Source organism: Triticum dicoccoides, chromosome 5A (genome assembly GCF_002162155.2).
Source record: "Triticum dicoccoides isolate Atlit2015 ecotype Zavitan chromosome 5A, WEW_v2.0, whole genome shotgun sequence".
Lineage (NCBI taxonomy): Eukaryota > Viridiplantae > Streptophyta > Magnoliopsida > Poales > Poaceae > Triticum > Triticum dicoccoides.
In genome coordinates, this window is record NC_041388.1 from 583,406,895 (window position 1) to 583,416,678 (window position 9,784).

Here is a 9,784-nt window from a genome sequence, read left to right on the forward strand (position 1 = left end):
CAATCTTTGGAATAAAAGCTTGAATTGGAAGTTTCTATCCCTAGAAAACTTTATGATGAGTGGGAACCTACTATTAAGATTAATATTAAAGATTATGAGTGCCATACTTTGTGTGATTTGGGTGCTAGCATTTCCACGATTCCAAAAACTTTATGTGATGTGCTAGGTTTCCGCGAATTTGATGATTGTTTTTAAAATTTGCATCTTGCAGATTTTACTATTAAGAAACCTATGGGAAAGATTAATGATGTTTTTATTGTTGCAAATAGTAATTATGTGCCCGTAGATTTCATTGTTCTTGATATAGATTGCAATCCTAAATGTCCTATTATTCTTGGTATACCTTTCGTTAAAACGATTGGTGCAATTATTGATATGAAAGAAGAAAACATTAGATTTCAATTTCCGTTAAGGAAGGGCATGAAACACTTTCCTAAAAATAAAATAAAATTGACATATTAATCTATTATGAGAGCTAATTAAGGATTGCACACCAAAGATGACAATACCTAGATCTATTTGTGTTTTTATGCCTAGCTAAGAGCGTTAAACAATAGCGCTTGTTGGGAGGCAACCCAATTTTATTTTTGTTATTTGCTTTTTTGTTCTCCTTTGCAATAAATAATTCATCAGCCTCTGGTTAGATGTGTTTTTTTGTTTTAAATAGTGTTTGTGTCAAGTAAGACCTTTTGGATGGCTTACGGTGATAGTTGATTTGATCTTGCTGAAAACAGAAATTTTTGCGCTCAGGAAAAAACAATTCTCATTTTTAACAGAAGCGTGATAATATACTGATTATTTTTGCAGAAGATCTCTACTCCTAATGTCTGAGTTGGTGAATAGCCTCCACGGTTTATTTTCGTCCCACCACTTTCAACCATTTTCTTTCGCTAGTTTTTTTTCGTCCCCTCCCCCACCCCACCCCATCCCACGCAGCCATCCAAAAAACCCCACACCCAGCAAAAAATCCATCGATCCCATCCCCATCATTTTTTTTTCATATCGAACCGGTGGGCAAATAACCAGTAAAAAACATGATCCCTCACGTACCACAATCTATCCATATCCACTCTTTCCTTCCATATCACCACTTTCCTACAATATCTATTCATACGGTGGCAACAAGCAATCTATTCAATTAAACACTCTTTCCTTCCACACCACTTCCCCAATATACTATCTATCTATTCTTATCGCGGCCACAATCAATCTATTCAATTAAAAAAAGTTAAATCCTTTAATCATCAATCATTCCATATACAAAACCAATCATCTTCAAGGTTCGAAGACGATGGAGAGTATTCCGATTCAAATCGGGACTCCTGGGCTGGGTGGCGAACCCTGCTTCAGCGTGGTTCCAATGCTTGGCGAGTATCCGTGAAGACGCACACCTGAAACTGTCAAGTGAGAGGGAGGCGCCACTGTCCTTCCTGAAACTGCCACAACACAGGTCAACACACGCAAGTTCTAACCTTGGGTGACAGGTTTTATGCACTTTCCTTCGTCTCCGATGGATAATGGATAGCTGCCACAGCACAGGTCAGCAAACACAGTCCTCGAACAGCAAACGCACAGCCCTAACACCCACTATTATAAGTCTCAGATGTATGGTCGTTTTTTCATTGAGTTGGTCATCCCTATAAGACCTAGGTAACTGCTAAAGGTAAAAACAATATTCTACCATAGTTTTGGTATTTATTTGACAAGTTTTGGTATTTCTCACCTTGATAGATTATTGTGCATATGTTGATAACATATACCTGCCAGGAATTGTGAGGAAAAAATAGTTCAAAAACATGATCTGGTAGTACTATGAAGCATCTATTTGACAGTACCTGTAGGTAAGAAGCTTAATCATGTTGCTATCCCATTAAAAAGTACTCCTGGTTGTTGTATACTCATTGTAGTAAGAAGCCTAATCATGTTTCTATATCTGTAGGTAAGAAGCCTAATCATGTTGCTGTCCTAATCGTGTAGCAGTACTATGAAGCATCTATTTGACATTGTCAAGTTCCATGATAAAAAGAATCAGTGAAGAAATATATCATGATAGTCAAGTTTCATTGATTTCAGAGGTCCCATAAGCCTGTCAAGAAAATAGCAGAGAGTTTTCAATGGTGAAAATAGAAAGTGGTTACATGACTGAAGCATGGTTTTCATAGTCTAAAATAATAGGAAAAAGTATATTTTTCGTTCCTTAATTTTCTTGATAGTCTAAAAATGGTCCCTCAACTCTAATACCAGCAAAATCTTGTCCTTCAATTTTTAAAACCGGATATTTTTTGTCCCCTGAGTTGCTTCGGGTGGTTTTGTGCTGACGTGGCATAGTTTTGACCATTGACTTCGCCACCTCATTGTCCACCTCAGCTTGGTCTTCCCCCTCTCATTCTATGCCCACCGGAGCACTTCACTGCCTGCGTCTGCTCCAGCCGCCACCTCCATGTGCTTCGTGTGGTGGGATGCACGCGCACTTCTCCATCGCCTTCGTTGAGAGGGGCATGGACTGGGACAAGAGGCTGCTCGCCTGAGCGACTCCGACACAGAGAACGACGGGGGCTGCGGTGGAACAGCGGATGTCGTCACTGAGGACACACAAGATGAGTACGACAACGGGAGCGCTGGCCTCGTGGACGGCGTGCTCGTCCCGGGTTGGATGGCCTATGCCGCCACCGCGGAGTCCGTGCAAGCCCTGAGCTCCTCCACCTCCGGCAAGTGTGTTTGCGTCATGCACCAGGAGCGCAGCAGGCCACGGGGCGGAGCTCGACGTTGGCGCATGGCAACTGTTCGACAGAATGCCCACTAGATAGGAAAAAAGGAAGACGAGGAGAAAGAAGAAGGGCGAGGCCACGCCCTGGAAGACCGAATGCGCAGCTTCCTTCGTCATCGTCATCTCGTCCTTCCCTGTCTCTCGTTGAAGTAGGGCACGGTGGCCACGCCCTGGAAGCCAGTGTCGGCACATCCACGGCGAACACATGCCGGACGCCATTGTGCATGCCACCTCGGGCTCCGGCGTGTGCAGCAGCAGGCTGAGCACGTCTGCGTGGCTCGCGGGACCGTCGAATGCCGTCGCGGTGCTGACTGTTAGAATTAGTTGTTGTATAGGGATAGAATTCTCTTTGAATTGTAAACTTATTCTATCTCTTCTTCTGTTTCAACCTCTCCCGAATATCTCTCTGTAAACCGATCGATCTAGCCTCGATCCAAACATGTAAGCCACGGCATATGTTCCATATAATGCAATGCAGCCTGAGCAAAGGGTTCTACGCTTCCCATATTATTTCACATGGTAACAGAGCCTCTTCCTCAACAAAAACGCATCTAGCTACCTTCCTCCATCAAGAGCATGTCTACCACCTCCGCCACCATGTCGCCCAGCACCATGGGTGCACTTTCCACCACCTCCTCCTCCACCTTCGCCTCCTCATCCACCACCACCACCTCATCCCTTGGACCACCACCACAGGAGAAGCTGACGAGAGGGAACTTTCTTCTCTGGAAGGCTGTCGTGCTTCCGTAGATCAAAGGAGCACAGATGGAGCATCATCTCGACGAGAAGAGCCCGGCACCGCCGCCCACCCTCACCATCACCAAGGACGGCAAAGAAGAGCAGATCGCCAACTTTGCAAATACCCTCTGGTATGCACAACAGCAGCAACTTCAAGGATATTTGATGGGCTCTCTTTCCCGTGATATTCTTGCACAGGTCGCCACGTTACAGACGTCGGCCGAAGTTTGGCGTGCCATTCATGCCATGTTTGCTGCTCAGAGTCAAGCTCAAGCCATAAACACCTGCATCGAGCTAACCAATCTTCAGAAAGGTAATATGACCATGGCTGAGTACCTTGGCAAGATTAAAAGTCTTACAGATGAAGTTGCCTGCACCACCGCCGTGCTTTCCGATCTGGAGATCGTCTCCAAAATTCTCGCCGGACTGGACATGGAATATAACCCTGTCGTCTCGGCGCTTGCTGCTCGGGTGGAACCGATCACGGTTCAGGAGCTCTACAGGCAGCTCCTGAGCTTTGATGCCCGCCTCAGTCTTCTTCACAGCACCAGCCTTCGCCAATCTTCTGCCAACGCTGTCTCCCGTGGTCGTGGCCATGGGCGCGGTCACCAGGGGCAGCCCCGCACCGGTGGGCGCGGGCGTGGCCACCTTCAGGGAGATGGCGGCTACAACAGCTCTGGTGGCGGCTGCTACAATAACACTAACAAATCAACAACAACTCCGGCCACCGCTCCTCTTCCTCCTGGGGGCGCCCTCGGTGCCAACTCTGCAAAAAGGCAGGACATGAAGTTCTGGATTGATGGCATCGGTATGATGAAGATTTTGTCCCCGACGCACGTCTTGTTGCTGCAGCTATGCGCGAGCAAGGGGGCGATGGCGTGTGGTACGTCGACTCCGGTGCAACCGACCACGTTACTGGTGAACTAGAGCAACTCGCTCTCCGGGAGAAATACCTTGGCAACGATCAGATTCACACTGCAAGTGGTGGAGGTATGGATATTCGACACATTGGTCAAGCTTTTATTAATTCTCCTACTCTTAAATGTGATCTTGTTCTAAACGATGTCCTTCATGTTCCACAAGCTAATAAAAACCTTGCCTCTATGTCTCGTTTAGCCACCGATAATAATGTCTTCTTTGAAACTCACCCTCGTTACTTTTTTATAAAGGATCTGGCAATGAGGGAACTTCTACATCACGATAGATGCATTGGAGGGCTCTACCCCATCTCATCCGGAGTTTTCAACCACAAGCGTCGTCATGCTTATTCTGTCATCAAGCCCTCTTTGGCACGGTGGCATCAAAGATTAGGACACCCATCATCAGTCATAGTCAAACAAGTAGTTAATAAAGGCAATTTGCCCTTGTCATATAGTCAATCCAGTGAGTCTGTTTGTGAAGCTTGTCAGTGTGCCAAGAGTCATCAACTCCCTTATCCTAGGTCAAACAGTGTGTCCCATGCTCCTTTAGAGCTTATTTCCAGTGATGTATGGGGTCATGCTAGAGATTCTTTTGGAAGAAAAAAAATATTATGTCAGTTTCATCGATGATTTTAGCAAGTTTACTTGGATTTACTTGTTAAAGCACAAATCTGAAGTTTTTTCTGTGTTTTAAGAATTCCAAAAGCTTGTTGAAAGGCACTTTAACAGGAAAATTTTGGCAGTCCAAAGTGACTGGGGAAGGGAGTATGAAAAGCTCAACTCCTTTTTCCGTAGCATAGGCATTGAACATCATGTCTCTTGCCCTCATGCTCATCAGCAAAATGGCTCTGCTGAGAGAAAACATCACCACATTGTTGAAGTTGGCATTTCCCTCCTTGCACATGCCTCCATGCCTCTCAAATATTGGGATGAAGCATTTATCGCAGCCACCTATCTTATCAATCGTCTTCCGAGTAAAGTCATTGGTAATTCCACTCCATTAGAGCGATTATATCATCAAACACCCGATTATAACTCTCTTAAAAATTTTGGGTGTGCTTGCTACCCAAATTTACGTCCATATAATCGCCACAAGCTCGAGTTTCGATCCACCCAATGTGTTTTTCTTAGCTATAGTAATCTCCACAAAGGGTACAAATGCTTAGAGATTGCAACTGGCCGTATCTATATCTCTAGAGACGTTGTTTTTGATGAAACTCTTTTTCCATTTGCCAAACTTCACCCAAATGCTGGAGCTCTCCTACGTGCTAAAATAGCCCTTCTTCCAGATCACGGGGGAGAATTATATAAAGCTGATCTTGTGAAGAATTCCATAAAAAATTCGGATTCTAGTGATATTTGTGCATATTCGGGTCATGATTTCATGTATGCAGAAACAGACAAAGAAGGCGCTGGATCCCATGCAGATTCCGGTGGCAGCGGCGTTCGATCCGAGGTAGATCCCCGCGCCAGTCCCGCTGTCTCCAGTGCCGCGTGATCCGAGGACGATCGCGGGCATCCGCATGCAGCCAATCGCGTTGGGGCGGCTGACAGGCCCGACCGCATTGAGCCCACCGTCTCAGCCGCGCTGGTGGCCGACAGCCCGCGTGCAGCGGGGCCTGATGCTGAGCCCACCTCGTCAGGAGCGGACGGGGGCGAATCACCTCGCGCCACCAGCCCGTGGGCCGACCCAGGAACCGACAGCAGGATGCCTGGCACGTCTGCGTCGCGATCCGCCTCGGATCGGGAGCTGGATTGGGAACCTGCGGCTGTCTCGGTTGCAGCTGATCTCGCAGGATCTTTTGTGGCGCAACCAACAGCGACTGCCACATCGGGATCTTCTGTGCAAACTTCACCAGCAGCAGCTCCGCGACGCCATACACGATCTCAGTCAGGTATTATCAAGGAAAAAGAATATACTGATGGTACTGTAAGGTATGACAGGGTCAAAAGAGCTTTCCTTAGTAGTTTTGGTGAACCAACCCACTTGCATGATGCACTTAATCATAAAGAATGGAAGGAGGCTATGGATAGTGAGTACAATGCACTCATGAAAAACAAAACTTGGCACTTAGTACCACCAAGGAAGGGAAATAATGTTATAGATTGTAAATGGGTATACAAGATCAAGAGAAAATCCGATGGGAGTATAGACAGGTACAAGGCTAGATTAGTTGCTAAAGGATTTAAACAAAGGTTTGGCATTGATTATGAAGATACCTTTAGTCCTGTTGTTAAGGCGGCTATTATTCGGCTTGTGTTGTCTATTGCTATTTCCAGAGGTTGGAGCCTACGGCAGCTAGATGTTCAGAACGCGTTTCTTCATGGTGTTCTTGAGGAAGAAGTGTTCATGCGGCAACCACCGGGATATGAGAACCAAAGCACACCACATTATGTCTGTAAGTTGGATAAAGCTTTATATGGTTTGAAACAGGCCCCTGGAGCTTGGTACTCAAGATTGAGCATGCAGTTACAACAACTTGGGTTTACACCATCAAAAGCAGATACATCTTTGTTCTTTTACAATAAAGGCAATATCACTATATTTGTGCTTGTTTATGTTGATGATATAATTGTTTCTAGTTCAAGCTCAGATGCCACCACCTGTTTGCTTAAGGATCTGAAATTGGAGTTTGCTCTTAAGGATCTAGGTGATCTTCACTACTTTCTTGGAATAGAGGTTAAACAGGTAAAGGATGGCATACTTCTCACACAGGACAAATATACTACCGATATTCTCAGGAGACTGGGATTGGAACATTATAAACCTGTGAGTACATCAATCTCAACCTCAGAAAAACTTACAGTTGAAAGTGGAGAAGTGCTTGGACCAGAGGATGCAACAAATTATAGAAGTGTTGTAGGTGCTTTATAATACTTGACTCTTACACGTCCTGACATTTCTTATTCTGTGAACAAAGTATGTCAATATTTACATGCACCTAGAACTACTCATTGGACTGCAGTCAAGAGAATTTTGAGATATCTTAAGTTTTCAGAGGGACTTGGGCTTCATATTACCAGGTCTTCATCCATGCTTGTTACTGCATATTCTGATGCAGACTGGGCAGGTTGTCCTGATGACAGAAGGTCCACAGGTGGTTTTGCTGTGTTTCTGGGAACAAACCTTGTATCATGGGGTGCAAGAAAACAGGCTACAGTTTCAAGGTCTAGTACTGAGGCTGAGTATAAAGCTTTGGCTAATGCAACAGCTAAAGTAATGTGGATACAGACTTTACTTTATGAGCTTGGAATTAGAGCTCCACAAGCTGCTAGGTTATGGTGTGATAACATTGGTGCCACCTATCTTTCAGCTAATCATCTTTTCCATGCACGAACCAAACATATTGAAGTTGATTTTCACTTTATCAGAGAAAGAGTAGCTCGAAAGCTACTTGACATTCGGTTCATACCCACAGGAGATCAACTTGCAGATGGCTTTACAAAACCACTCACCGTGAGACGGCTAGATGAGTTCAAGGGAAAGTATCAAGTACTCCCACCCCTAGGGTGCTCCCGGTGCACCCATGCCAAAAAACATTTTTAAAATATTCAAAAAATTCTGAAAAAAATGCAGCACATCGATGGAACATCGATGTCTCTTGTCACAAAATTTCAAATCAAAATTCGAAACATTGCTCGATATATAAAAATGACAAATTTGACATCAATGTGATAATGGGCCAAATCTAAAGCTCAACTTATGTTATGTACAAAAACTTGTCATTTTTGTATCTCGAGCAATGTTTCGAATTTTGATATGAAATTTTGTGACAAGAGACATCGGTGTTCCGTTAACGTGCTGCATTTTTTTTCAGAATTTTTTGAACAATTTAAAAATGTTTTTCGGACATTTGGAGCACAGGGAGTACCCCAAGCCTGGGAGTACTAGATACTTTCCCATGAGTTCAAGTACAATCTTACCTTGACAAAGCTTCATGAGGTTTAGATTGAGGGGGAGTGTTAGAATTAGTTGTTGTATAGGGATAGAATTCTCTTTGAATTGTAAACCTATTCTATCTCTTCTTCTGTTTCAACCTCTCCCGAATATCTCTCTGTAAACCGATTGATCTAGCCTCGATCCAAACTTGTAAGCCATGGCATATGTTCCATATAATGCAATGCGGCCCAAACAAAGGGTTCTACGCTTCCCATATTATTTCACACTGACAACCAGTCTGTAGACGAGCCTTTGGCATTCATAGCCAGCCTTCGTGTGTGTGTGCTGTGTTTCCGGCCGGTTGGCTGCGTGCGTGGGAGTGGTGCGATTCTGGCCGGTGGTAAATCAATTAGCTTAGCTAGCTTCGCACTGGTGAATCGTTCAAGTTGATTGCTGCTCTAAACGTGTGCGTCTTGCTGTATCAATCGGAGCTAACTACGTTTGTGCAAGATGGGCGAGGCGGAGGAGCATAGCTCCATAGAGGCGAGGCCGCGGCCGGAGCAGACACACGTGGGTCATGGCGAGGTGCTCCTGTGAAGAGAGAGAAGGAGAGAGAGACGAAGGTGAGGTGGACAATGAGGTGGCGAGGTCAACGGTCAAAACCATGCCATGTCAGCACAAAACCATCCAAAGCAGTTTGAGGGATGAAAAATATTCGGTTTCAACAATTGAGGGACTAGATTTTACTGATTTTAGAGTTGAAGGACTATTTCTAAAATATCGGAATAGTTAAGGGACGAAAAATATACTTATCCCAAAATAATATCACCTGAACACACGGTGAGTATGTACAGGGCAAAGCGAGGAGACAAATACAAACCAAAAGGACTTTACGTGTTGCAATGCTATGCTATAAAAACTGAAATGAAGTCAGAAGTAATTATGCAAGCAAGAGAAAACAGACACCTTGTAGATTTCATGCTCATGCTTGCCAGGATAGCCTCATATATATCAGCCTTCTTCCAGGCTAACATTATTTGCTGGTTCATTCATATATGTTGCTCTTTTGGATTCACTACATTAGTAGGTATACATCAGTTTCTTTTGTGCTTTAAAATTTTAGTTTTGGAAAAACACGCACAAACTATTCAGTTTCTTAATCTTCATCAACTGAAGGCAGTTATGTAAGCTAACTGGAAGAGCTAATGTTTTGTTTAATTTCATTTTCAGCGCTGAAAGACCATGCCGCTTGAAGATATAAAGGGCAGCCCCGGTGCATGTAGCTCCCGCTTGCGCAGGGTCTGGGGAAGGGTCCGACCACTTTGGGTCTATTGTACGCAACCTTTCCCTACATTTCTGCAAGAGGCTGTTTCCAGGACTTGAACCCGTGACCTCATGGTCACAAGGCAGCAGCTTTACCACTGCGCCAGCGCTGAAAGACCATGCCGCTTGAAGATATGGAGGCGCCAAATCTATGTC

The 9,784-nt window shown here is 44.7% G+C and overlaps 1 pseudogene; it reads left to right on the top strand.

The window, feature by feature from the left end:
* Window positions 1-3,891: 3,891 nt before the first annotated feature.
* Window positions 3,892-4,028, top strand: LOC119304618 (annotated as a pseudogene).
* Window positions 4,029-9,784: the final 5,756 nt, after the last annotated feature.